We start from the raw sequence: 27,697 nt of genomic DNA on the forward strand, positions 1-27,697 counted from the left end.
TATATATATATATATATATATATATATATACATGCATTCTTTCTTTTTTAACTAAATAGGCCAAAAGAAGTGAATCATTTTGCGGGCAGGAATCATACTCCAGCATCTAGCATAGTACCTGGCATAGAACAGGCACACTCAGTAAATGCTTATTAATTTAATAAATACAAAGTTTTCTGTAAGATAGTTCATTCTTATTCACCTAAGATTTATTCAACATTTTCCATGTTCCAATCCCAGTGGTAAGCAATTTCTCACTCATTTACTCATTCAGTACTCATCATAATCTTCTCATGAATCCATACTGTTAGTCTCCTTTCATAGGAAGGGAAAAATAGATCATATGGTTTAAAATAACATCCCCAGAACATAAATAGGACACATTCATAAGTGAAAATGATGATAGAACCCAAGATTTCTTATGTTCTTTCTATAATGTAAAACAACTTCAAATACAAATAGAAAAGGGGGGCTCAATTAAAGCTTTCATATTTGCATGGTTTGATTTTACAAATGAATACATGAAAATTATGAAACATGAAATATACCAAACTAATGGGAATTAGTATTGTGTGTCTGTGTGTGTGTGTTTGTACATGTAAGCATACATGTATATTTCATGTATATTTTAGATGAATGGGCTTTGGTAAGTAAATAACTTTGGTTGGATCAGAGGGAGGACCCAGTTGGCATGTAATAAATTATGATGGATATACAGAAAGAATGTAAATAAAGATCTTAAGTTCTAGGCTGAAGAGTTGATATTTTATGAGAAAGAGTAAATCCAGGATGGGTTCTTTAGCAGCATTAACATAATGAATAATGCATCAGAAGAATATTCTGATCCTTATGCACAGTAAATGTCATGAGAGGAAACTTTTCATTCTGCTACTGCTTGACCTTGGTTTGCTTCTGGCTCAATATAGTTCATATCACCATGCTGATTTAGCATCAAGGTCTTTCTTCTCTTGCATATCATTATTTCAAGTATTTGGTAAGCTTTTACATATGTTTGGCCCAATATCTGCTAGAGCTTGCATTTCCAGAGCATAGTCATAAGCAGTCAGCAATTCCTAAATGACTGTCTCAGGAACTTACAAGGATGCTCACAGCCCAATGAACTGGAAGAATTCCCTTGAGGACTAAAAGCATATTGTAAGACCAGCTTTCAGGATTTTTGTGGTTCATCATGCATTACTGAGTGAAACAGATTGCATAAAATGTTCACAACCTTGCTTTGCGCCTTTGGGGAGGTTATAACCCACTGTAATCATTATTAGCAGACCAAACATCATACCTCAGATTTGATCAGCAGAAAGACAATTATAGAAATAAAAGATTTAAAATTATAGCTCAAGTTTTGTCTCACCAAAACTAACAGTTATTGGGGTGGGGGGGGTGGTTTGAGGCCACAGATAACTGTTAACCCAAGGAACCCTACCAAGCAAGATCTCTGTAACTTTTTATTTTTTTCTGTTGTTGTTGTTTTAACTAAGTTCAGTTGAGGCCCTAGCATAATCTTGTAGTTCTCCCTGATTTATTCTTTTCTGGTCCCATCACTTACCACCTTCTCTCACACTTTATGTCCCAGTAACACCATATAGAGGTTTTCATAACTTCTATGCTATTTCTTGCATTAGTATTGATGACCATGCTGTCTTTTCTCATGGGAATGTTCTTTCTTCTACTCATTCTTTCAAATTCAACTCAGTTTGTAATCTTCTCCAGGAGACTTCCATGAGCATAAAGATTGGGTATCTACTCTCCTGACCCAATAGTTTGTTCTCACTGATATATGTGTAATTCTGTATACTACTTTTCATGTGCTTTTCTCCTTTGCCAAGTCAGTCTGTAACTTATTCACATTTCTAACTCTTAATGCCTCAAATAATCCAAGGCACAGTATTGGGGCTCAATAATTTTTTGTTGAGTCATTAACTTTATGTAGTCCCCAGTGCAGGTGGAACTCCAACTTGAATATTCGAAGAAACAATTCTGGAAGACTTAGTAGGTAAAGGAAGCTTTTTGTCCCATCTTAACCAATCACATGCCAAAGATCCATTAGAGAGACAGCAGGTTATGATGTTTGCATAGCATAATAAAGTTGTTATAATTTGTTAGTTTTTAGAAGGGAATAGTAAAGACACATTGGCATAGGTGAGGGTCAAATACCGAGGAAGTTGGTCAAGGCACCAATATTTAGTCTGGAAAATAAGATCTGAGTCTTAGGGATTCTGGGACCTCATTTGTGCATGATAATTGTGAAAGTCAGACCCTTTTAGAAAATGGAAGATCAAAAATATGGCAGAAGTTAACTGGGAGACATGGATGGCAAGACAGCAAACTGATACAAGGTGAACTCAATATATTTTTGTGGAGAGATGTTTTTGAACATTTTTTAAATAACTCGTGTCCCAATCCTGAAGGGTTGAAAATTGTAGTGATCCTTGAGCCTCAATCTGACAGGATTATGGTAGGCTGGAATATGCCAGAGTATTCTCCTTAAGGCCAAAGTACATTATAGGGTTCCATGCTCAGGGCTCCAGGGAAGTAAGCATGCTAAGCTCTGAAGGCAGACATGAATGATTAGTGTGGTAAGGCTGTACTGGAGGGGGGGGCGGGTAGAAGAAAGGAATTGATATTCCAGATAAAATTCTCCAATGATCATTTTCTTGGGACCTGTCCAACATTATTGTTGGAGATGTGACCATGACTAAGACTGGATAATACAAGCAATAAATAGGGAGACCGGAAGAAACACAACTGTAGAAGTTCATTCAGTATGTGTTAGAGACAGTGGTAACTGATGTGAACCTGCTTCATTGCTAACTTTTACAGTTATAGATAAATTGTATTTCCTCTTCCTTGTGTTTGTTAAAGGAATGATGAAGAAGTCCAACCGGATTCAGAGCCAGGTTATAGAAGAAAATCTCTAGAAAAACAGTTCTATGATATCACATGCAGATTATTTGAGAAGGCACTGTGACATATATCATCTTTTATGATAAATGTCAGAAGGGACAATTCTTTTGAGCTTGAGGCTAACTATAATAGGACAGGTAATTATGCTTTACCATGTCCCTGTTGAAAAGTGGGAACTCCTCACCTGTATGACCCTCTTCTTTTACTGCTCTAGTTTTGACATCATCCTCACTTGCTTACATCATTCAGTGACATTGTTTCTTCAGTCTATCTCCCTATTCCAATTCATGCTCCAAATTTTCTTCACAATGTTTGGGAATCTAATTTTATTCTACTGTTTAAAACTTTTGATGACCACAGGATGGTTTTTAATTCACTTAACAATCCTCATTAAATACTGCCTCTTTATCACTTTCTGCCACTCCCCTACATTCTAGGACTACTTGTTTTGTGTAAGCTATCCTCCATAGGCAGGTTAGAAAAGTCATAAACTAAAGAGAATCTTGGGATGTTACTGATTTGGTGAAATCTAGATTGATTCTGATAGTTAATATTTTGATAAGTTCTGAGAAATTCTCTTGAAATATCCAAAATTCATGGAAAAAATAATGTAAATAGAAAGTGCAAAAAAAGAAGAGTTTTGTCTAGGTTTTAAAAGCCTCTTTTAAAAGCTCTTTCTTCTCCATGGGAAGCACTGAGGCCCAGATTTGTTAATTGAGTTCTCCCCGGACTGAACAGTTAGGCAGAAGTAAAGGCAAACTGAGACAGCAGGTTCCTGTTTCCAAGTTCTATAACCAAAGAGGTAGCCAGGGTCCCTTTATATGTGCCTTGCGTGTTTGAACTGATAGTGTGAAAGAAATTTAATTCTTCTAAATGAAAGAGTTTGTTTCTTTTGTGTAGTGTTACAATTCCTTTGCAGCTCTAAGAATCAGTTGTAGAAAATATATCATTCCCAACAGCAGAATTATAAAAGATAAAATACATTTCATTGTAGTGAAAGGCTATACTTTTTCTAGGTTACCTGAACAGCTGATGTGTACAATTGGAGTGGACTTGATCTTTGGGTTTAAAACATGGGTTTTATAACATTCTTGGATTTCATGTGTCTCACTCAGCTTTAAAGTATGCAGTGTATATACTGAGGTGCATTTCTGTTCCTCTTATAGAGGCCTTTTAGGAAATTTTTGAGATGTTAATTCAGTAATTTAGGAAGCACATTAGTACTTTCGAAGATAGATTTCAAGATCATTAGAAATTTGGTTTGTTGTTAATTCATGTAAGTGAAAAAATCTGGAAAAAACAATGCCCAAATAATCACACATCACACTATAATAAGGAAAAATACTAGTTGCTAAATTGTTTTAATTTTCATTTTTATATTGTTCTTAGTTCAAAAGCAGTCTATCCTATGATTCGACCTATTTCTCTTCCTAAATGCCTTTCATAGTTTTTATTCTTGTTTTCAAAGTTTGGGCAAAAGAAACACCAAGTAGGTGGACAGACTTTCTTATTTGTTAAGCATTATTAAGCTTCATAGCTTAATAAAGCTTAATATATCTTATTTTGTACCTTAGCCCAAGGCAAACATGGTAATGTGGGACTTTGCTCTTTTATTGATAATATACAACTGGTATGTTTACAGCCTCTACATACAATCATAAGTAATGTTGCATTATTCCAAAAAAGTAAAAATATAAGTTTTACACATCTGCTGCTGTGGGACACAAAATAACCACTTATATTGCCTTCAATACCTGTGCCTTTGATTATAAAACAATATGTGATAGGAATGAGAGTTAATTGAAAAAAAAATTTTACAGTTTGTTGAATGGCAAATTAGTTTAAGACACATGCTTTGTTTAATTACAAACTCCCAGGAGGTAAGTGCAGAGCTTCCTTTCTGTCCTCAACCACCCTTGTGATTCTCCAAAAACATTCAGTCTTGCATTCCTAACCCCACATACTACCCTTCACTCCTGTGAATGATCTAGGGTGACTGTATTGTCTCAAATATGGATGATTTGGGAGGTATTTTCAAGGAAATATTTTCTGTATAGCTTATTTAAATAAAATGTTACTTCTCCCATCGTAGATTGTTTGAATTTTTACATATTAAAACAAAAATAAAATGAATTATTAGGATCATGACCCTATGCTACTTATTTCTTCTATGTATTTTAATACTCTAATAACATGGAAATAATTTTATCATATATTACCTATTCTATTAAAGTACATTTTAAAGAATTCAGCTTGACCTATTCAGATATGACTATTTCAGTTATTTATTCATTATGCCCTAGTTTAGTTATCTATTTTAACATCTGAAATAACTTCTTATTTTTTTTTTATTAATTATTTACAATGAAGCCCTAAAATAAAAGTAATAATGGAGATTTCCATTGAATGGAAAAAAATGCTAATCTTCATAAGAATGAGAAAAGAACTAAAGTCTGTGATATTCATCCTAAAGCTAATTATAAAGTAAAACAACAAATTTTATAGTACATTTTGCTGGATTATTTTGAAGGCTTTAATAGTTTAAATATAATTACATATTTCCCTGTGTCTATAAGCATGTCCCTGGTTCATAGATTTTACACATCCATACCTGCTGTTTCTGGAAATAACTCTTTACTTCAAAATGTATTCTAATCCCCTCTCAAATTTTTTGAATTTAAAATCATGAAAGTAATAAAAAACAGCAGCTGCATTACAAAACTAATTTTTCTTCTTGAAGAGAAGTGGACATATGTACAGGAAGTTATGCCAGTCATATGGGGCTTTTAAAATTATGGGATACAGACAAAGTTGATTCACTGTAATTTCTTAACCTAAATTGATGATTCTGTTACTTTGACTCAAGTGCCTCTTCTTCATGCCAGACTACTCCGCCAGCCTAAGCTAGGAAGCAACTCCAAACACTCTCTCTAGTTTTCCCCTTCATGCTCACCAAAGATATTTTCAATATTTTATTGTCAAATATTATAATGGTTAATGATATGTCAAGTATAGCAATAAAAATTTAGTAAGCAATCATAATATGTGGTCATTGTACCAATCACTATGTGTTATTTTAAATAATCATCAAAAAATTTCTGAGATGGTTGCATTATTATCATTTCTCAGTGAGGAATTTTAGGAAAGGTAAAACAACTGGCCCAAGATCATAAGATAATGAACTCCAGAGCTGGGATTTGAATTCAGAACTGTGTACTCCAAAGTCCATTTTCTCTCTATTTGTGATCAATGAAACACTAGACTAATTAAATCATCTAAAGGCTGTATGAATTGTTTTATGAAATAAAAATAAAATGACAGTTTTGGCCTCTTAGATGGTGATTTGTAGACACGTGGATGGCTTTTTGCTTGTGACAATGATTATAAGGGATGCATCTGATATTTGGTGCTGTTGATGGTGGCAGAGGTAGAGGGGAGTGTTTGGCAAGGGTGCTAGAATTCCTGCAATTCTTGGTACAATTTCATACAACAAAGAACTTCCATGTGACCTGCTGAATTTTAAAAATCAGATATAACATGAAGGTGAAAACCCTTTTCTTATTATCTGAGCCTAAAACCTAATTTTGCTTCACTAAGTGACCAATGTTTTTGTTTTTTGCATGGCTTTAATATATACTATATGTTCAAGGATGCAATCAACATACAAATTGTAGAGAGAGTGTACTTTTTTTGAGGGGTTGGAATATTGCCAAAAATTGTCCATGGATAGGAAGCCACTTGTGGCATTTAAGTTGTCAATAAGACTCATTTATATCACTCTGTGTTTGGAGCTGTCATATCCCTGTGACTCTACATTTAGAACCCAGAATGAGGTAAGAGAATCTGACTATTCCATCAGTTTATCCAGGATAGTCATGCCTGATAACTTACACAATGTAATGCATATTATTTTTCTAAATGTTTTTTATTTATTTCTCCTGTAGGTTGCAATAAGAGCATAATATTTATTTTCTTTAAGAAATGAAGTGTGTAGTTAGATTATGTTACCTACTAATTTTATTTCAGCGTAGGAAAAGAAAGAGGTTATATGGAATATTTGATGTGGTAAAGGGTGCTGGGTCTTATTAGGCTGAGAACCACCCATTTCCTGATCAGTACTTCCATATGAGGACCCGGTAATCAGGTAGTACTGGCTTATGATTATAAAAGCAGTTTCTCTCTTGTCTTCAGCTTTCTAGAATCTACATTGTTGTCTTTATGTCTATCCCTCTTAGGAGTGTTTCAGGGCCCTTCAATACTGCAACTGCTTACTCACTGTTCACTTGTTTTCTAGTGATGATGATAGTCTGAAGCCTGAGAAATCAAATTTAAATCCGGGTTCTCACACTTCACTTGGGAGGCTGCACAATACCTTTTGTTCTTACGAAACTTATGTTTTTCATTTAAAAGCTAGAAATCTATATTATCTATATGACAAGATTGTAGTAAACAGTAACTGAGGCACACTCTCTCTCCATGTATATTTATATAGCCTGACACGATGTATGTGTGTGTGTGTGTGTGTGTGTGTGTGTGTGTGTATATATATATACACACATATATATGTATATATATACATACATTCATTCTGAAAGCTCTAGTTGGTTCATAGTAAGTTAATTACGTTACACAATCTCTCCTGAATCCAAAGAATGGTTCTATGTTTTCTTAGCTCTATTCGTGCATGGATTTTTACTTTTTTCCTGATTTCATTCTGCAGGCTGTGACCTGCTTTTGGCTCTCATGAGTTGCCTATCTTTATTACTTTGGTGCAGCCAGCCTGTGCATTTGACTCTGCCCCTTTTGCAGTTTTTTGTTACTCAGGGATTTCCTAACATTTAGATGTCTGGCCCAACAGTTTTCCCTAAAACTTTGACATTTGGAAGATGGGAGGGTGTCTTGTCCTCCTGACAAAGGAACAGGATACCCTCTTTCTTATTCCCCATTCCCAGGCAGGAAGGCCATTTCCTCAGGTTTCAAAGTAGGCTAATTGTGTCAAATGTAATTGATACCCCAGCCCCAGGAAAGCAGCCATACTTTGAAGTCATTCATTAGATGTAGAAGGAAGATATAGAAGTGGGGGAAGTGTACAGCAATTCTACTTTTAAACCTTTATTTAGTGTCATTTCATGTGAGGAGATTATATATAAAATATCAATCATCAATAATAATAATGACAAAGAATTTGATCCTTTACTGAGTCTAGGTGTCAGGCAATTTGCTAATCACTCTAAATGTATTAGCTCAGTTAATGCTTAAAATAATTAATATATGAGGCAATGCCATTACCCTCAGTCTACAAGTAAGGAAATGTGCCTAAGGTCACTTGGTTTATAAACTATAAAACTGAGATTTGAACCCAGGTCTGTCTGATTCATTTTGTAACCCATGATCTTCACAATTATAGTGAAAATACAGATATTGTTTCCTCTGTAATATAAAATCTTCAAATCAATAACTTTGGTCACATCACTTACAAATGAATAGATTCTTCCAGTTACTGAGTTTGGGAAATAAATTGTTAATTGACCTTTCATTGATGTCTCATGGTGACATCATAGACATTTCCCAAAGAACAGTTTTAAGTGAACAAAATTTCAAATGTCTCAGAAAAATACACTGATAAGCAGCACTTCCAAAGCTCAATGCACTGACATAACAGAAAATAAAAAAATAACTTATGAATTTTGATTATAAAAGCATAAAAAAATTGAATTCAGCTTCAAAAGCATGCTGCAAAGTACAACCAAGATTTTATTAAACCACAGTGATCTGCTTTAGAAGTCTTTGAAGTTAAATACCCCTAAAAAACTTAACAGTAATGTAATTTAGAACCCAGAATGAAACTGCTTGGGGCCTCTAATCATCTACTTATATGATTTTTTGAATTACAAAGGAAAATCATATGTGGACCTTAGCGTGTGCATTGCTCAGAACAAACCACAGAGAACTGAGAAATTGTTGAAACTTAAACTGGGTCTTCCAGTAAACAAGCTAATCTTGTTTAGATAAAACATTACTAACTCCTTAAAAATGGAGACATGTGCCTAAAAAGCATGGGCTTTAACCTTGACTCTCCAGCTTATTGGTTGTGTGGCTTGGGCAAATTTCTTAAACTCTTAGAATCTATAAATTAACATCTTTAAACCAGGGTACTTAGTCCCTACCTTCCAGTATGGATAAAGATTAAGTGATATTAATAATGCCAAGTGCTTGGGATAGTGGCTAGCACACACTGTATTCTCAATAAATTGTCATTATTAAGAAGTATATATTTTTTTTTTTTTCTTGCGTTATGCGGGCCTCTCACTGTTGTGGCCTCTCCCATTTGTGGAGCACAGGCTCCGGACGCGCAGGCTCAGTGGCCATGGCTCACGGGCCCAGCCGCTCCGCGGCATGTGGGATCCTCCCGAAACGGGGCACGAACCCGCGTCTCCTGCATCGGCAGGCGGACTCTCAAGCACTGCGCCACCAGGGAAGCCCAAGAAGTATACTTTTTCAGATCCAAAAATTCAGCAATGAAATCAGAAAGTTGGAGATGCATCAGAGTCCAAAGAAAACTCCCAAGTGTCATTTTTTATGATTTTATTCTCAGAATTTTTCCTTAATTAAGAATTGATTTTCATCCTAACATAGTGCATCATAGAATGGCTTTTATTTGTTTTGTTCTTGCATTCTGTCCTTTATCTGGGAAATTAGCCCATATATATTTGGAGATACAAAGTGTATTTTATTTATTTATTTATTTATTTACTTTTGTATCCTCTCTTTTTTTTTTTTTTTTGACACCTTTATTGGAATATAATTGCTTTACAATGATGTGTTAGTTTCTGCTTTATAACAAAGTGAATCAGTAAATATATATATAGGTTCCCATATCTCTTACCTCTTGCATCTACCTCCCTCCCACCCTCCTTATCCCGCCCCTCTAGGTGGTCACAAAGCACCGAGTTGATCTCCCTGTGCTATGCAGCTGCTTCCCACTAGCTAGCTATTTTACGTTTGGTAGTGTATATATGTCCATGCCACTTTCTCATTTTGTCACAGCTTACCCCGCCCCCTCCCCATATCCTCAAGTCCATTCTCTAGTAGGTCTGTGACTTTATTCCTGTCTTACCCCTAGGCTCTTCATGACATTTTTTTTTCTTAGATTCCATGCATATGTGCTAACATATGGTATTTGTCTTTCTCTTTCTGACTTCCTTCACTCTGTATGACAGACTCTAGGTCCATCCACCTCACGATAAATAACTCAATTTTGTTTCTTTTATGGCTGAGTAATATTCCATTGTATATATGTGCCACATCTTCTTTATCCATTCATCTGATTATGGGCACTTAGGTTGTTTCCATCTCCTGGCTATTGTAAATAGAGTTTCAATGAATATTTTGGTACATGACTCTTTTTGAATTATGGTTTTCTCAGGGTATATGCCCAGTAATGGGATTTCTGGGTCATACGGTAGTTCTATTTGTAGTTTTTTAAGGAACCTTCATACTGTTCTCCATAGTGGCTGTATCAATTTTTATTCTCACCAACAGTGCAAGAGTGTTCTTTTTTCCACACCCTCTCCAGCATTTATTGTTTGTAAATATTTTGATGATGGCCATTCTGACTGGTGTGAGATGATATCTCATTGTAGTCTTGATTTGCATTTCTCTAATGATTAATGATGTTGAGCATTCTCTCATCTGTTTGTTGGCACACTTTGGAGAAATGTATATTTAGGTATTCTGCCCATTTTTGGATTGGGTTGTTTGTTTTTATGTTTTTGAGCTGCATGAGGTCTTGTAAATTTTGGAGATTAATCCTTTGTCAGTTGCTTCATTTGAAAACATTTTATCCCATTCTGAGGGTTGTCTTTTGGTCTTGTTTATGGTTTCCTTTGCTGTGTAAAAGCTTTGAAGTTTCATTAGGTCCCATTTGTTTATTTTTGTTTTTATTTCCTTTTCTCTAGGGGGTGGGTCAAAAAGGATCTTGCTGTGATTTATGTCATAGAGCATTCTGCCTATGTTTTCCTCTAAGAGTTTGACAGTTTCTGGCCTTCCATTGAGGTCTTTAATTCTTTTTGAGTTTATTTTTCTGTATGGTGTTAGGGAGTGTTCTAATATCATACTTTTACATGTACCTGTCCAATTTTCCCAGCACCACTTATTGAAGAGGCTGTCCTTTCTCCACTGTACATTCCTGCCTCCTTTATCAAAGATAAGGTGAACATATGTGCATGGATTTATCTTTGGGCTTTCTATCCTGTTCCATTCATCTATATTTCTGTTTTTGTACCAGTACCATACTACCTTGATTACTGTAGCTTTGTAGTATAGTCTGAAGTTAGGGAGCCTGATTTTCCAGCTCCGTTTTTCATTTTCAAGTTTGCTTTGGCTATTCGAGGTCTTTTGTGTTTCCATACAAATTGTGAAATTTTTTGTTCTAGTTCTGTGAAAAATGCCAGTGGTAGTTTGATAGGGATTACATTGAATCTGTAGATTGCTTAGGGTAGTAGAGTCATTTTCACAATGTTGATTCTTCCAATCCAAGAACACGGTATATCTCTCCATCTGTTTGTATCATCTTTAATTTCTTTCATCAGTGTCTCATAATTTTCTCCATACAGGTCTTTTGTCTCCTTAGGTAGGTTTATTCCTAGATATTTTATTCCTTTTGTTGCAATGGTAAATGGGAATGTTTTCTGATTTCATTTTCAGATTTTTCATCATTAGTGTATAGAAATGCCAGAGATTTCTGTGCATCAATTTTCTATCCTGCTATTTTACCAAATTCATTGATTAGTTCTAGTAATTTTCTGGTAGCATATTTAGGATTCTCTGTGTATAGTATCATGTCATCTGCAAACAGTGACAGCTTTACTACTTCTTTTCTGGTTTGGATTCCTTTTTTTTTTTTTTTTTTTTTTTCCTTGCGTTATGCGGGCCTCTCACTGTTGTGGCCTCTCCCATTTGCGGAGCACAGGCTCCGGACGCGCAGGCTCAGCGGCCATGGCTCACGGGCCCAGCCGCTCCGCGGCATGTGGGATCTTCCCGAAACGGGGCACGAACCCGCGTCTCCTGCATCAGCAGGCGGACTCTCAAGCACTGCGCCACCAGGGAAGCCCTTGGATTCCTTTTATTTCCTTTTCTTTTCTGATTGCTGTGGATAAAACTTCCAAAACTATGTTGAACAAGAGTGGTGAGAGTGAGCAACCTTGTCTTGTTCCTGATCTTAGTGGAAATGCTTTCAGTTTTTAACCATTGAGGATGATGTTGGCTGTAGGTTTGTCATATATGGCCTTTATTATGTTGAGGAAAGTTCCCTCTATGCCTAATTTCTGCAGGGTTTTTATCATAAATCGGTGTTGAATTTTGTCAAAAGCTTTCTCTGCATCTAATGAGATGATCACATGGTTTTTTCTCCTTCAGTTTGTTAATATGGTGTATCACATTGATTGCTTTGTGTATATTGAAGAATCCTTGCATTCCTGGAATAAACCCCACTTGATCATGGTGTGTGGTCCTCATAATGTGCTGTTGGATTTGTTTGCTAGCATTTTGTTGAGGATTTTTGCATCTATGTTCATCAGTGATATTGGCCTGTAGTTTTCTTTCTTTGTGACATTCTTGTCTGGTTTTGCTATCAGGGTGATGGTGGTCTTGTAGAATGAGTTTGAGATTGTTCCTCCCTCTGCTATATTTTGGAAAAGTTTGAGAGGGATAGGTGTTAGCTCTTCTCTAAATGTTTGATAGAATTCGCCTGTGAATTCGCCTAGTCCTGGGCTTTTGTTTGTTGGAAGATTTTTAATCACCGTTTCAATTTCAGTGCTTGTGAATTGTCTGTTCATATTTTCTATTTCTTCCTGATTCAGTGTTGGCAGGTTGTGTATTTCTAAGAATTTGTCCATTTCTTCTAAATTGTCCATTTTATTGCCATAGAGTTACTTGTAGTAATTTCTTATGATTTTTTGTATTTCTGCAGTGTCAGTTGTTACTTCTCCTTTTTCATTTCTAATTCTATTGATTTGAGTCTTCTCCCTTTTTTTCTTGATGAGTCTGACTAATGGTTTATCAATTTTGTTTATCTTCTCAAGGAACATGCTTTTAGTTTTATTGATCTTTGCTATTGTTTCCTTCATTTCTTTTTCATTTATTTCTGATCTTATCTTTATGATTTCTTTCTTTCTGCTAACTTTGGGTTTATTTTTGTTCTTCTGTCTCTAATTGCTTTAGGTGCAAGGTTAGGTTGTTTATTCAAGATGCTTCCTGTTTCTTAAGGTAGGATTGTATTGCTATAAACTTCCCTCTTAGAACTGCTTTTGCTGCATCCCATAGGATTTGAGTCATCGTGTCTCCATGGTCACTTGTTTCTAGGTATTTTTTGATTTCCTCTTTGATTTCTTCAGTGATCACTTCGTTTTTAAGTAGTGTATTGTTTAGCCTCCGTGTGTTTGTATTTTTACAGATCTTTTCCTGTAATTAATGTCTAGTCTCTTAGCACTGTGGTCAGAAAAGATACTTAATATGATTTCAATTTTCTTAAATTTACCTAGGCTTGATTTGTGACCCAAGATATGATCTATCCTGGAGAATGTTCCATGAGCACTTGAGTAAAATGTGTATTCTTTAGTTTTTGGATGGAATGTCCTATAAATATCTATTAAGTCCATCTTGTTTAATGTATAATTTAAAGCTTGTGTTTCCTTACTTATTTTTATTTTAGATGATCTGACTGTTGGTGAAAGTGAGGTGTTAAAGTCTACTATGAATGTGTTACTGTTGATTTCCCCTTTTATGGCTGTTAGTATTTGCCTTATGTATTGAGGTGCTCCTACGTTGGGTGCATAAATATTTATAATTGTTATATCTTCTTCTTGGATCCATCCCTTGATCATTATGTAGTGTCCCTCTTTGTCTCTCCTTATAGTCTTTATTTTAAAGTCTATTTTGTCTGATATGAGAATTGCTACTCCAGCTTTCTTTTGGTTTCCATTTGCATGGAATATCTTTTTCCATTCCCTCACTTTCAGTCTGTATGTGTCTCTAGGTCTGCTGTGGGTCTCGTGTAGACAGCGTATATATGGGTCTTGTTTTTGTATCCATTCAGCCAGTCTCTGTCTTTTGCTGGGAGCATTTAATCCATCTACATTTAAGGTAATTATCAATATGTATGTTCCTATTCCCATTTTCTTAATTGTTTTGAGTTCATTCTTGTAGGTCTTTTCCTTCTCTTGTGTTTCTTGCCTAGAGAATATCCTTTAGCATTTGTTATAAAGCTGGTTTGGTGGTGCTGAACTCTCTCAGCCTTTGCTTGTCTGTAAAGTTTTTAATTTCTCCATCATATCTGAGTGAGATCCTTGCTGGGTAGAGTAATCTTGGTTGTAGGTTTTTGTCCTTCGTCACTTTAACTCTGATCTGCCAATCCCTTCTGGCTTGCAGAGTTTCTGCTGAAAAATCAGCTGTTAACCTTATGGGGATTCCCTCGTGTGTTATTTGTTGTTTTTCCCTTGCTGCTTTTAATATTTTTTCTTTGTATATAATTTTTGAGAGTTTGATTATTATGTGTCTTGGCGTGTTTCTCCTTGGATTTATCCTGTATGGGACTCTCTGTGCTTCCTGAACTTGATTAACTATTTCCTTTCCCATATTAGGGAAGTTTTCAACTATAATCTCTTCAAATATTTTCTCAGTCCCTTTCTTTTTCTCTTCTTCTGGAACCCCTATAATTCGAATGTTGTTGCATTTAATGTTGTCCCAGAAGTCTCTGAGACTGTCCTCAGTTCTTTTCATTCTTTTTTCTTTATTCTGCTCTGCAGTAGTTATTTCCACTGTTTTATCTTCCAGGTCACTTATCTGTTCTTCTGCCTCAGTTATTCTGCTATTGATCCCATCTAGAATATTTTAAATTTCATTTATTGTCTTGTTCATCATTGCTTTTTTCATCTTTAGTTCTTCTTGTTAAATGTTTCTTGCATTTTCTCTATTCTATTTCCAAGATTGTGGATCATCTTTACTATCTTTATTCTGAATTCTTTTTCAGGTAGACTGCCTAGTTCCTCTTTATATGTTATGTCTGGTGGGTTTTTATCTTCTTCCTTCAAATGCTGTGTGTTTTTCTCTCTTCTCATTTTGCTTATCTTACTGTGTTTGGGGTCTCCTTTTTTTCAGGCTGCAGGTTCATAGTTCCCATTGTTTTTGGTGTCTGTCCCCACTGTCTAAAGTTGGTTCAGTGGGTTGTGTAGGTTTCCTGGTGGAGGGGACTAGTGCCTGTGTTCTGGTGGATGAGGCTGGATCTTGTTTTCTGGTGGGCAGTTCCACGTCTGTTGGTGTGTTTGGGGGTATCTGTGGACTTATTATGATTTTAGGCATCCTCTCTGCTAATGAGCAGGGTTGTGTTCCTGTCTTCCTAGTTGTTTGGCATTGGGTGTACAGCACTGTATCTTGCTGGTCATTGAGTGAAGCTGGGTGTTGGTGTTGGGTTGGAGATCTCTGGGAGATTTTTGCAATTTGATGTTATGTGGACTGGGAGGTCTCTTGTGGACCAGTGTCCTGAATTTGGCTCTCCTACCTCAGAGGCAGAGTCCTGACTCATGGCTGCAGCACCAAGAGCCTTTCATCCACACGGCTGTCTCTCTTTCTCTTCTCAGTCAAAAGCGCCTTAACACTGGAAAGGTGGTGGACCTGGATGCCTGCCTGGGGAGTCTCCAAAGTGTATTTTTGTATTATAAGCTCTTGGTATGGAAAATTTAAAAACTTTGAAAATACGGAAAAAAGTAGAAAAACTCCTATTCCCATTACTTCAAAACACCTTGTTAAATACTTTTGTGTATTTCTTTTCATTTCTTTTTCTGTAAATATTTGCACATGCTTAATTCAATAAACATGTGATTAGCCAGGACAATCATTCAATGTCTTGCTTTCACATCTCATTTTCACACTATAAGTCAAGCCTTACATTTTAACTGATATGGTTGCTAACAATATAAGAACATAGATTTGTCACATTCCTTACAAGTTGTTCATACATTTTCATTTTCACACTATAAGTCAAGCCTTACATTTTAACTGATATGGTTGCTAACAATATAAGAACATAGATTTGTCACATTCCTTACAAGTTTTTCATACAGCTTCTTTGGTTTCCTTGCTTCTTGCATCCAAATGGAATTAACTTCCTCTGACTCTCTTTGGAAATTTCATATAAACTGTCTTTTAGCTGTGATACTGTGCTGCCCCCAGGTTTCTTTTGACCTGGGGACTCCTGAATGTATGTCTTTGATCTGGCCATCCCACCTCCTTCTGTTAATCAGCTCAGGTACTAGCAAAAACCATAATTTGCTTAGTGAAGGCCTGATTCAACCTCGTTAACACTACTGCAAAACCTACAAAATCTCTGAGATTCTTGACTATAGTTGGAAATTTCACAGTTGCTTTTTCTGTTTCTTCTATTGTCTGTTCATGATTTACCTTCTTTTATCATGATACATGAAAATAAATTCATTCCAATAACATTTATCTAACCAAATTGAACATCCCCACCCCCCCAAAAAAAGGTTTTACCTGAGTCTTGAGCTGTGCCTTAGGGAAGCTTTTATTCCTATCAAGCTAGTAATTCTCCTGTTTGTAGCCAAATAAGATCTTCCTTCTGGAATTATATTATAGATCTCTATCCTCCTGGTATCAAAATCAATGCACTTTATAGGACATGAGAAGGAGCAGCTGTGAGATCATAAATGCCAATTTTAATTAAAAACCTTTTCATTTTTTGGTACTCTATATACATCATTGTGGATTCTGTGCAAATTGAGAGGTTTCCTAATTACTTTGCTCTGTAATGTCAGGGCAGGATTAGTTTCCACCTGGAAGTGTAGGCACCAATCCAATTCCTGTTGTTCTGCCAGTGAGAATTATTAATCCACTGTAATAGTTCTACAAGCTAAATGTTTGGTTTAAAAGTTTGATTTCCATATAGTTTTCACAGTTATAGTCTTGTTTACTGTAAACACAGCATATTTAAGAAATACATCACAACAAATACACTTGGGTTATAACTTGATAAGCAAAGTTCAATTATATGAGCCCCAATTATTCAGACTTTGTAAAATACTGGTGTTGTAAGAGACCATAGAAATAATATTTTCCTCCTAGAGTCCCAATAGGAAAGTTGACATATTCATTATCACCTAGTAAATGGTAAAGCCAGGCCTTGAACTCAGATTTTCTAATGATACTGCATTCTAGGTCCAGTGTATATTCATCCAGTTTGATTTGCTTTGATTATATACTTTAGTGTAAAGATTCTGGGAGTTATGGTTGCTTGTATATTACAGGTAGGCCAGGAAAATATGTATGACTGCATTCCATGTCAGAATTTCAGAGAGCTAGAGTAACATTTTGTATTTGATTTGTATTAATGTGGCACAATTGCACAGTGAAAAATAAAAGGGTGGCAATTGAAAAAGATTTAGTGTTCTTGAAATAAGTCAGTCACATTTTCTTCACAATACCAAAAAGGAACCATTTGTCCTTAGTTTGTGATAAAATTATTCAGTTTTCTTTGTAACAGCCTTATAAGTGAGGCAGTTGAAAGGTGTGATCACTTTGATATTTCAACTACTCAACAGTACACACATTCTTATAAATTCCACTTATTAAATGAACAGCAGTCAGACACATTTATTGTATTTGACCTTAACACAGGTAAGACACAGCTGCTTTAATGGTATTTTTTGATGTTAAGAATTACACTTTTATTTACAGAGTGACAATAAAGGGGACAAACATACATTTTCTTTTTTCTTCCAAAATTGGATCTTCATGCAGTAGAACAGTTAATACTTACATAGTTTTCTTGTTTGAAATTGAAGCCTTGTACCACTAGATCAATTTTACCTTGTAAGTAGGCTTGATTGCTTTAGTTTTCAGGGACTTTGTTCGACTCATCAACTTGTAGAACAACTTCTGTTGATTTTCCTCTTTTCCCATTTTGGTATTCACTAATATAGCCCTCTTAAGAAAGTTCTAATTGACTTAGCACAACAAGGAACATGAGTTGTAGGAGGAGAAGGGAATCATATGGCATTGCTTAATTGGGGTCCCTGCCTTCCTGTGCCATCACTCAGGTTTAGAATCCTGAGGTTTATTGCACTTGGGATAAATAAGCAAATATCCTAGCATTGTTCTAAATCAAAGTTTATTCCTTAAATCCCTGGTACCTTCTTAACACTGTGACTTAGATTCCATGATCTAGAAAGGAGCCAGTGTAATCTAGAGATTAAACAATTGATGTTGAAGCCCAACTGGAGAGTTTGAATTCCAATTCTATTTTCTATTTACCATTTGACTTCCATGTTTTAATTAACCCCTTGAGCCCAAAATAATAATTATACCAACTTCATCAGGTTGTTATGAGAATTAAATGCAATAATCCATGCAAAATGCTTAGCATTTGCATGGAACATGGTAAGTGAGCAATCACAGTAATTTATAATGAGGATGATTATGATGTTTAAGGAGCCCCTCCTACATTTAAGCATTAAATTTCAGATAACTTGTTGAGTAAAACCACTCTTCTGCTCTTAGAAATAGTCTTAATACGTCTGCTAAACTGACTGCCTGGACCAAAAATAAAAGGGGGATGGAAGGAGAGGGTAAGGTTAGACTGGTGAAAGAGAGATAGAGATATATATTTATCAAGATCTATAAAATAGGACTTCTTTCTTGAGTCTTGATATTTATAAATATTTTGCATCCTACCTGTGAGAGTTACATTTCTCTAAGGAATACTGTGGTGAATGAGGATCTTAAAAATGATATTGAGTGACCTTTTTACTTCTAAAGAAAACTGAGGGAGAAAAAGAAAAGAAAACCTCCATTCATCAATAGGACCTCAATAATAGGTAACGACTAGTAGCTCACTGTATCTCTCAGTCAAATTGAAAAATACAGTTTATAAAGCTTTGAAAGGCTTCCAAAAATCAAGAAGATAAATCCTAAAATTTTAGTTTCAAGAAGGAAAAAGAGGGGCTTCCCTGGTGGCGCAGTGGTTGAGAGTCTGCCTGCCGATGCAGGGGACACGGGTTCGTGCCCCGGTCCGGGAAGATCCCACATGCCTCGGAGCAGCTTGGCCCGTGAGCCATGGCTGCTGGGCCTGTGCGTCCGGAGCCTGTGCTCTGCAACGGGAGAGGCCACAGCAGTGAGAGGCCCGTGTACCACACACACACAAAAAAAGGATAAAGATTAATATGTAATTTTTTGTTTTTTCACAAAATGTACTTTTATTGCTCATAATCTCAACAAGGGCATGGAGTTATATATATATACTTTACAAAGTTTGGTTTATTTGAACATATAACTGGATTCAGCCAACTCAAGATTTTGTTGTATATCATTTGTTATATCATAAGGCTTACCAGGAGGGAAACCTCCAGATTTGTTAAATATTCAAACATTTATTGAGTAACAGGTGTGTAACAGGCACTGTTAGATGCCTGAATCCAAAAACATATAAGCAATTTACTTTCTCAAGGGAGCAACGCATATGATGTTCCCATAGAGCTTTGTACAAGCTTACTTTAGAGCACTTAACATATAATACTGTCAGGAACTACTTGTTTGTCTGTTGTAAACAATGAACTCTGTGTTTCTTAAGGTAAGTTGTTGTGCTTTTCTCATTGTCATTTCCCAGAACCTGGCACAAAAGAGCTTCTTGGTAAATTTTTGTTAAGTACTGAGCTGTTCACTTGTAAGAATAAGAAGAGTTAAAAATCTGAATGAGGAGTTCTACTTCTATCTAAAATGGACTAACAAGAATCAAATTTACTCTCCCATAAGAAACAACTAAAAAAAAGACAAAATACATGAAGCCACAGTTTTCTAAACATTAGGCATCAGACAATGAAGGATAGTGATCCCTGAGAGATAAGAAACAAATGACATATGCCCTAGGATTGTCCTAGGCCACTGCCAGAAGAAAGTTTCCAAGCCACAGAGTAGGGAGACAGAAACTTGTTGGACTCTGGTAGTCTCCCTGAGCTGAGGAGAGGAAAGGAAGGATGGGGAGACCAAATCATCTGCTTGCAGCTGTAGACTTCTAGACTACAGGGCACAGTGAAGAGGAAAGAGCTGCACAGAGAGAGGATGTTGGCAATCTGCAGAGGATCCCTCTTGAGTCTTTGGCAGAATTCTGATTAGTGTGCTCTGAGTAAGGAAATTACCTGGGACTAGGGGAAGAACTACCCAGAAGGATTAGAGGAAACAGTACCTATTTCCCCTACAGCTTCTGTAATAATGCGTATTCCCACCACTCAGAGTGGATTCATGGGGCATCAAGTAGAAAGCTCAAAAGGGTCTTGCTTCAGTAGAATGGTAAATTAATCATATGTTAAAAGACACCCTGTTTTCTCCTTAAAAGGCTTAAAAAGAAGACCCAAAAGAACCAAACTCTTTCCAAGCAACTTAACTTCATCAGTTAAAGAAAGCTATCTATCTATCTATCATCTATCAGCTGTTTATGTATATATGTGTGTGCATACGTACATAATTCTACGATGTGCTAATAAAATTATATCAGCTGTTGTGCTTCCCTTTCTATTCAAACTCCACATTTTAAATGTTTGTAATTATCATGGGAAAAGTACTTCCGCAATGTAAACTAAGACATTCTAAGGAAGAGAAAAAGATTTTTGATGCCACAGGATGAGTATTGCATAAGATTTTACAAACTTTGGCTATAACAATAATATGGTATAGATGAGTTTCTTCATCTGTAAATTGAAGGAAGTATTTGGTATGATCATTTCTAAGGTACTTTCCAAAATTTAAAGTTGATAGCACTTTCATGTGCTTTTCATTTGGGGCTCATTTTTAGGCACATTTATTCCAGAAAGTTGCTTTTGTAAGTGCATGGCTATGAGATTAAATCTACCAATATATATGTTGTATTTTGCTGGTGTCGCTGATGTTTTCTCTTCAGACACTGGAAAAAACAAATGAAACATGGCAAGCAATAGCAAAAAATGGTTCTTTGTTATGTGACCTCAAATAAACAGGTTTGCAAAACATGAAGCCCTGGAAAATGTAGACTATATTAAATAAAAATATTTCCAGGTAAGTTTTTTTTTTTTCTTTTTTTCCTGTAAGTGAATATAAAGATTGACTGGACAGTGCAGTGTTTAGCACAGTGACTTGAATATAGTAACTGTGTTTCTTATTGATTTATGCTAGAAAAAAAATAATTATTAGTCATTACTTAAAATTATTTTACAGACTAGCAAAGTTTAATTATAGATATTCGATTAAAAATTGATTTCTCAAATAAATTTTCACAATAGTTTTTATTTTCTATTAGAACAGTATACTTATCACTGAATAAGCAAAAATGTATATATAACTAAGTAATAAATGAAATTATTACCTGGTTATGAATGATATTTAATCAAATTTTTCAAAAATTAAAAAAAAATTTCTCTGAATAGATATTATCTAATTTTCCTGTAGTGTTTTGAATTTGGAGTATTTAGTAAATCAACTTCATGATTCTCTTTTTAGTATAGTCTGAGTTGACTTAATATAGAATTTATACATTTATCATTCATTGAACAATCCAATATCAATATTGGCTTTGAGGAGGAATGACTCACAATCACACATAATCAAGTTCCAAGTTTTAGAAACTTCTTATGGAGGAAAAAATCCAGTTATTTAATTATCTACCCCTAAATGTTTGTACTGTTCCCACTGAGATTAATGATCTGATAAAGAAAATTTGCACTAAAGGAACCAACAGAAGGAGTAAATGCAAAGGCAAACTTTGGATCAAGCTATCTTTAGTCATAGTCAAATGCAACATTTGTAGCAAAGAATCTGTGGTGAGAGTCAAAGATTGATAAATTCTTCTGAGTCATCATCATGAGGAATCCTAAAAGCCCATGGTCCCTCCTGCCAAGAAAACTAAATGTCTTGCAAAATACAAGTATGGAAGAAAGAAAAAATTAAGGTATTGTAAAATTTTGCTTTTACTTTTGTTTTTAAGGATCTTGTGTTTTAATGGTTAAGCCTGAACAATCAATGTTTAGTTTTCAGAGTAGGAAATCCTTTCTAAGTCTGTCTCCATTACCTAGAGAATTCAATGCATATTTATTAAACACCTACACTATGTTTGGTACGTTTTAACCTTTAGGTAAAAGATGAATTCAGTGGATCTAAGAAAATAGCTGAGAAATATTTCCTAGGTATCTTTGATAGCATTTAAAATTTATGTTAAGGTAGTGGGACTACACTTAACATATGCCATTTTTATGCCAGAAAAATGCAAATTCCCTCAAAACAGGAATCTAATTGCACAATATTGTTCCTTTTCATATAGGTCTTTCAATAACTTCTTCTGTATGTGTGTACAATCAAACTTTCGAATTTGATGATGTAAAATTTCTAGTTTTAAACATTTATAGATGGGAAGTTTTTGTGTCTGTACAGGGAAAGTGACACTAATCTTGTAGTATTCTTTCAGGAAATGAAGATCTAGTGCATGCAAATGACTGAGCATTTTATTAGTGGATGTTCCAGTAGTTAAATACATTGATCAAACAATTACTCATAATAGAATTTTTGAAAATATTTAGAACATTATGATACCAAAAACAATACATTGAAAACTGAGATGATAAAACAAAGGCAGAATATAAATATTGTCATAGATATATCACTATGGCTATATTAGAAAACATAAAGATTGAAAATTAATAGACTAATGGTCCAAATTAAGTTATTTTTATTAAGAGGAAATCCAGATAACAAAAAAATAATCATGTAAAAGTTAACAGCCCAGTGGCATTCAGTGTATTCACAATGTTGTATAACCAGTCCTCTCGGTACTTCCAAATTATTTTCACTACCCTAAAAGAAATCTTGCCACCATTAAGAACTTACTTGCCATTCTCCCCTCCACCCAGTCCCTTGCAACCACCAATCTACTTACCTATTTTAGATGTTTCATGTGAATATAATCATAAAATATGTCATCTTTTATGTCTGTCAAATTAAGTTATTTTTACAAGAATAATATAGTATCATAAACCCAAAGAAATTAGAAGAAAATAATAAAGCTGAAGACTGAAATAGATGAAATTGAAATGCATGGTAAAATGGTAAAATAAATTGAGGTGGGGGTGAGAGAAAGAAACAGAAACAATATTAGCAATAATTACTGATGCAATAGAAATTTAAAAGTTAAAAGTTAATAAGAGTCTATGAAAAATTTTATGGTAAAAAAATGAGACATATATGAAAGGATACTAAACCTCATTAGTTCTGGGAATTATGAAATTAAAACCATTGTGAGAAACCACTCAATAAGCAAAAATAAAAACACATGACTTTATTAGTCAGTGTGTGAATTAGTCTATCCAATTTGGAAAATACTTTGGTATTATTTTGAAAAATTGAACGTGCATATTTCTTACTCACTGGTCACTTCTTTATGAGAAGTAGAACATAAATTTACTGTCACATTTATGTACTGAAAAGTATCCAAAAGTGTTCATATTAACACTGAATGTAATCGAAGAAAATGGAAACAGAAGAAAATGGGAAAAACTCCCTCTTGGAACATACAATCACATGTATTATATAGCACTAAATAAATGAGTCATATATATATATATGAAATGATTGTGGGAACATAATCTTAAGTGAAAGGCAAGTCACAGAAGGCTGCACATAGCATGCTAGCATACAAAACTAAACACAGTATTTAAAAATACACACATATGTGTTTTAAAGGTGGCACAGTAATTATCAACACTAAATTTCATGATGGCAATTATCTCTGGGATCTGAGGCAAAGGGAGGAACACAATGGTGGCTTATAGGTTATGTGTAGTATTATATTTCTTAGGTTTTGTGTTCAGGGATAATAATAAGTACATTGTAAATATATTTATAATATATTATGTACAACATATATAATATATATTATAAATAATACTATAATAATTTCATTATTATAATTCATAACTTATCTAATTGGTATAAATGTGATTATGGTGTATCACATTTTATATATTTTAAAGTAAAGTGATAATATTTATAGAAATTCATAGGGATTAAGAAAATGGGGAAATTATTTTATAGTATCATATAGCATGTGACCAATAAATGTTAACTGTTCCCATCACTTTTTTGTCAGAGGTCTAAAAGCTTTTAACTTTATCAATAAAAACAACTTTTATATACAATCCTAACATATATATCTCTCAATCATGTTAGTACCACTAATGTAAAAATTATGCTATACTAATACACTACATACATTATAAATACATAAAGATATAAATAAAATATATAAAAGAGATGAACAATATTTTAAGTGATTAAGTTTTACATATTAATTGTACATAATCAATACTAATGAGTATAAATCTGTATTTCCAATGGTGCCCTAGATATTTTAGAACCTTTTTACTACATAGAGTGGTTAGATATTTATTGTTTTCATTTCATAATGTGGTTGACCAAAGACTCATTTTAGGACAAAAAGAAGCATCAACTCTTCCTCTTATTTTCATTTTCATTATTAGGAATTGTTTTTAATGTGTAGTTTATTGTAAAATTATTTTAAAGCTAATCATCCATTTTTGGATGATTAATTTTATTAAACCTGATAAAAGGATACATAAGTCTATTTAGTGGTTTGTAATGTGTGGCAATATACAAAAAGTATGTGACAGTGTAAGGACACTCACACATTCAGGAATGACCACTTTTCCTGAAACTAATGGGCCTTGTGTTTATTTGAAATGCAAAGAGAGGATTCAAGCTTCAAACAGATTATTAAATGTCAGCAAAACTTTCTTTTTAAAAGTCTGGATGAAAAAAATTTAAAGTACGAATATTTTCTTCCTCACCTTGTGTTCACAAATTTCATAAATGAGGAAGCCTGGCTGACCCCTCCAGCATCCAAGTCTCAGTAGTGGTAGCATGGTAGCTTTTATTTTGGAAGATAATTTTGTACTCTTTTAAAATTTCATAGCCTGTTTTATAATACTTATTTGGTTAAAGTATATTTTTTTACTCAATAACTATTTATCAAACCTACTGTGTTTCAGGCAATGTGTTGGGATAGAAAGAAGCATCAGATGTAATACCTGAGTTTAAGAAGTTTTCGGTTTAGTGGGGAAGTCAGATAAGTAAATGAATATAATGCAGTTTGCTAAGCACTCCCATAATACTATGAATTCCATTTTTCTTCACAACACTGTGAGATCAGTAGGATGCTAATACTACCTCCATTATACAGATAAGAACACAGGAATCACATAAGTCCACAGTATTGTCAAATGACTCCCAACCCCAGAACCCCAGTCTCATGGTTTCTGGTCTGGTGTTCCTTCCACTCTGTGGTGCTCGCTATGTTAATTTCCTAAACCGGAGCACATCTGAATGTTCTGCCTTTCTTTCAAAATCCTATTTATTTTTTTCTTCATGATGATCTAAATATGAATTTTCATATTTAAAGAAAAACCTTGGTGGAAGGAATTGTGTTGATAATCTGTGATGGATACATGGAGGCTCATTAGAAAGTTGTTACTTTGTATGTGTAAGATATTTTTATAGCAAAATATTTCAAATTATCATCCCAAACTAATGTTCAATATCTCTTTTCAAATTGTAGCCACGTCATCATAAAGAGCTAAGTTCAGATATTAAAGCATTATTAGAAATCTCTTTTACACCAGTAGGGAAAAAAACTTGTTAGGCTATTTTAAATCTTAACTTTTATGACATTACGGTGGGCATTGTCAGTATTTTCTACTATTGCACTGCAGACTAGTCAGGACAACATAACCATATTTAAAGAAACACTCAAGTTAGCCAGAATTTTTTTTTTTTTCTTCTTTTTTTTTGCGGTACGCGGGCCTCTCACCGGTTGTGGCCTCTCCCGTTGTGGAGCACAGGCTCCGGACGCGCAGGCTCAGCGGCCATGGCTCATGGGCTCAGCCGCGCCGCGGCATGTGGGATCCTCCCGGACCGGGGCAGGAGCCCGTGTCCCCTGCATTGGCAGGCAGACTCTCAGCCACTGTGCCACCAGGGAAGCCCTAGCCAGAATTCTAAAAAAGAACTGTTAAGCACCCAAAAGAAATTGCAATCATTAATTAGGAAAGAAAGATTGTGGTAATGAAATTATCATAAAATTTAAAGAGCATGAAAAGCATTTCGAAAACACATTTTATAAATTAATTTGAAATGTAGTGATTTCCTATTAAAAGCTAAAGCACTCTCAATTTGAGTATAATTCTTTCTCATGAGCTACTGTTTTTCAGTCATTATAAGAGAGATTTTAGGAGAGAGTATTTCATTGGAAACATTTTAGCATTGAAATTTCCAAACCATCAATCTCTTCTTCATTTTCTCACATCATTTGGTTATATTCATAAATCATCTAAAATGTTAAGCTTAGGTTATTATGATCTAATGTGAAATAAATCACTACTGAAATATTTTTGTCAAAAATTTCATGAGTTTTTGCTTAAAGAAAGGAGGTGGGAAAATCCAGATACCATCTTGCATTAGGTTGATTAGGATTTAAATAAAATATTAAGCCTGCTTCTTGCCCTACAATTACGAGAAAGGAAGTTAAGAATGTAACTAAAAAGTCATTGAGGTCAATTGAAGTGGCTGTTTCTGGGCTCTTCAACTAGTAGTTAGCTTGCTGAGCTAAATTTTTTCCTATTTGATTGTTATTTATCCTTTCTCAGCCAAAGTATAAAATATGCGAGTTTCATCAAATTTCCTATGTAGAAACTCTTATCCTGAGCCCAAACACACAAAGAAATATCTGGGTGCCTACAGTGTAGTAGTGTCAGAGTAGAGTACCTTAGAAACCATTTCTGAGTTACTTTATATTTCACATTAGGGAAGTTGACCCTAAGCAGTCACATGTTGCAAAATCCCATTGATATTTGAGGGAAGAACTGGGGTTGGACCCCAGGACACTCTTAAATCAGGAAATTTTCTCCTCCATTTTATTTCTTTCACTGGTCCTCCTCTTATTCACCACTGAAAAAATTTTCTTTAAGAGCCTGTGTTTATAAAAAGCACAGAGTCTGCAAATATTTAATTTTTGTTCTTCTCTTTCAGGTCTTCCACATCTTTTTTTTTTTCCTTGTCGTAAATAGATGATCCTTTACATACTACTCTTGCTAAACACACAGGAGAATATATGTTCATCCAGGCTGATCATTACCTGTCAGTAGGAAACTAACATGGATTAGAACACTACACAGTAACCTTCTCTTTCTTTTTCTTATACCAGCCCCACTCCCTCCAACCTCGCCCCTCCCCCCAACACATACACACTGATTCACCGTAACCAAAACCCTGCATGTCAACAAAAAACCTATTCAGACAACCAGAATCCTCTAAAATGTTCTAAATATCCAAACTTTCTAAAGTTCCTTTAGGTAATGAGAGATATGAAGCAAAGCCAGACAGATGCAAAACAGGATGATGATCAGATTACAAAATTATGAACAGATATGTTTATAATTAAAGATCCATGATTAAAGATGGATGGATTAAAGATGATTAAAGGGCTTCCCCAGTGTCGCAGTGGTTGAGAGTCCGCCTGCCGATGCAGGGGACATGGATTCATGCCTCGGTCTGGGAAGATCCCACATGCCACGGAGCGGCTGGGCCCGTGAGCCATGGCCGCTGAGCCTGCGTGTCCAGAGTCTGTGCTCCGCAACGGGAGAGGCCACAACAGTGAGAGGCCCACGTACCGCAAAAA

Source organism: Lipotes vexillifer, unplaced genomic scaffold (assembly GCF_000442215.2).
Source record: "Lipotes vexillifer unplaced genomic scaffold, Lipotes_vexillifer_v1.1 scaffold1269, whole genome shotgun sequence".
Lineage (NCBI taxonomy): Eukaryota > Metazoa > Chordata > Mammalia > Artiodactyla > Lipotidae > Lipotes > Lipotes vexillifer.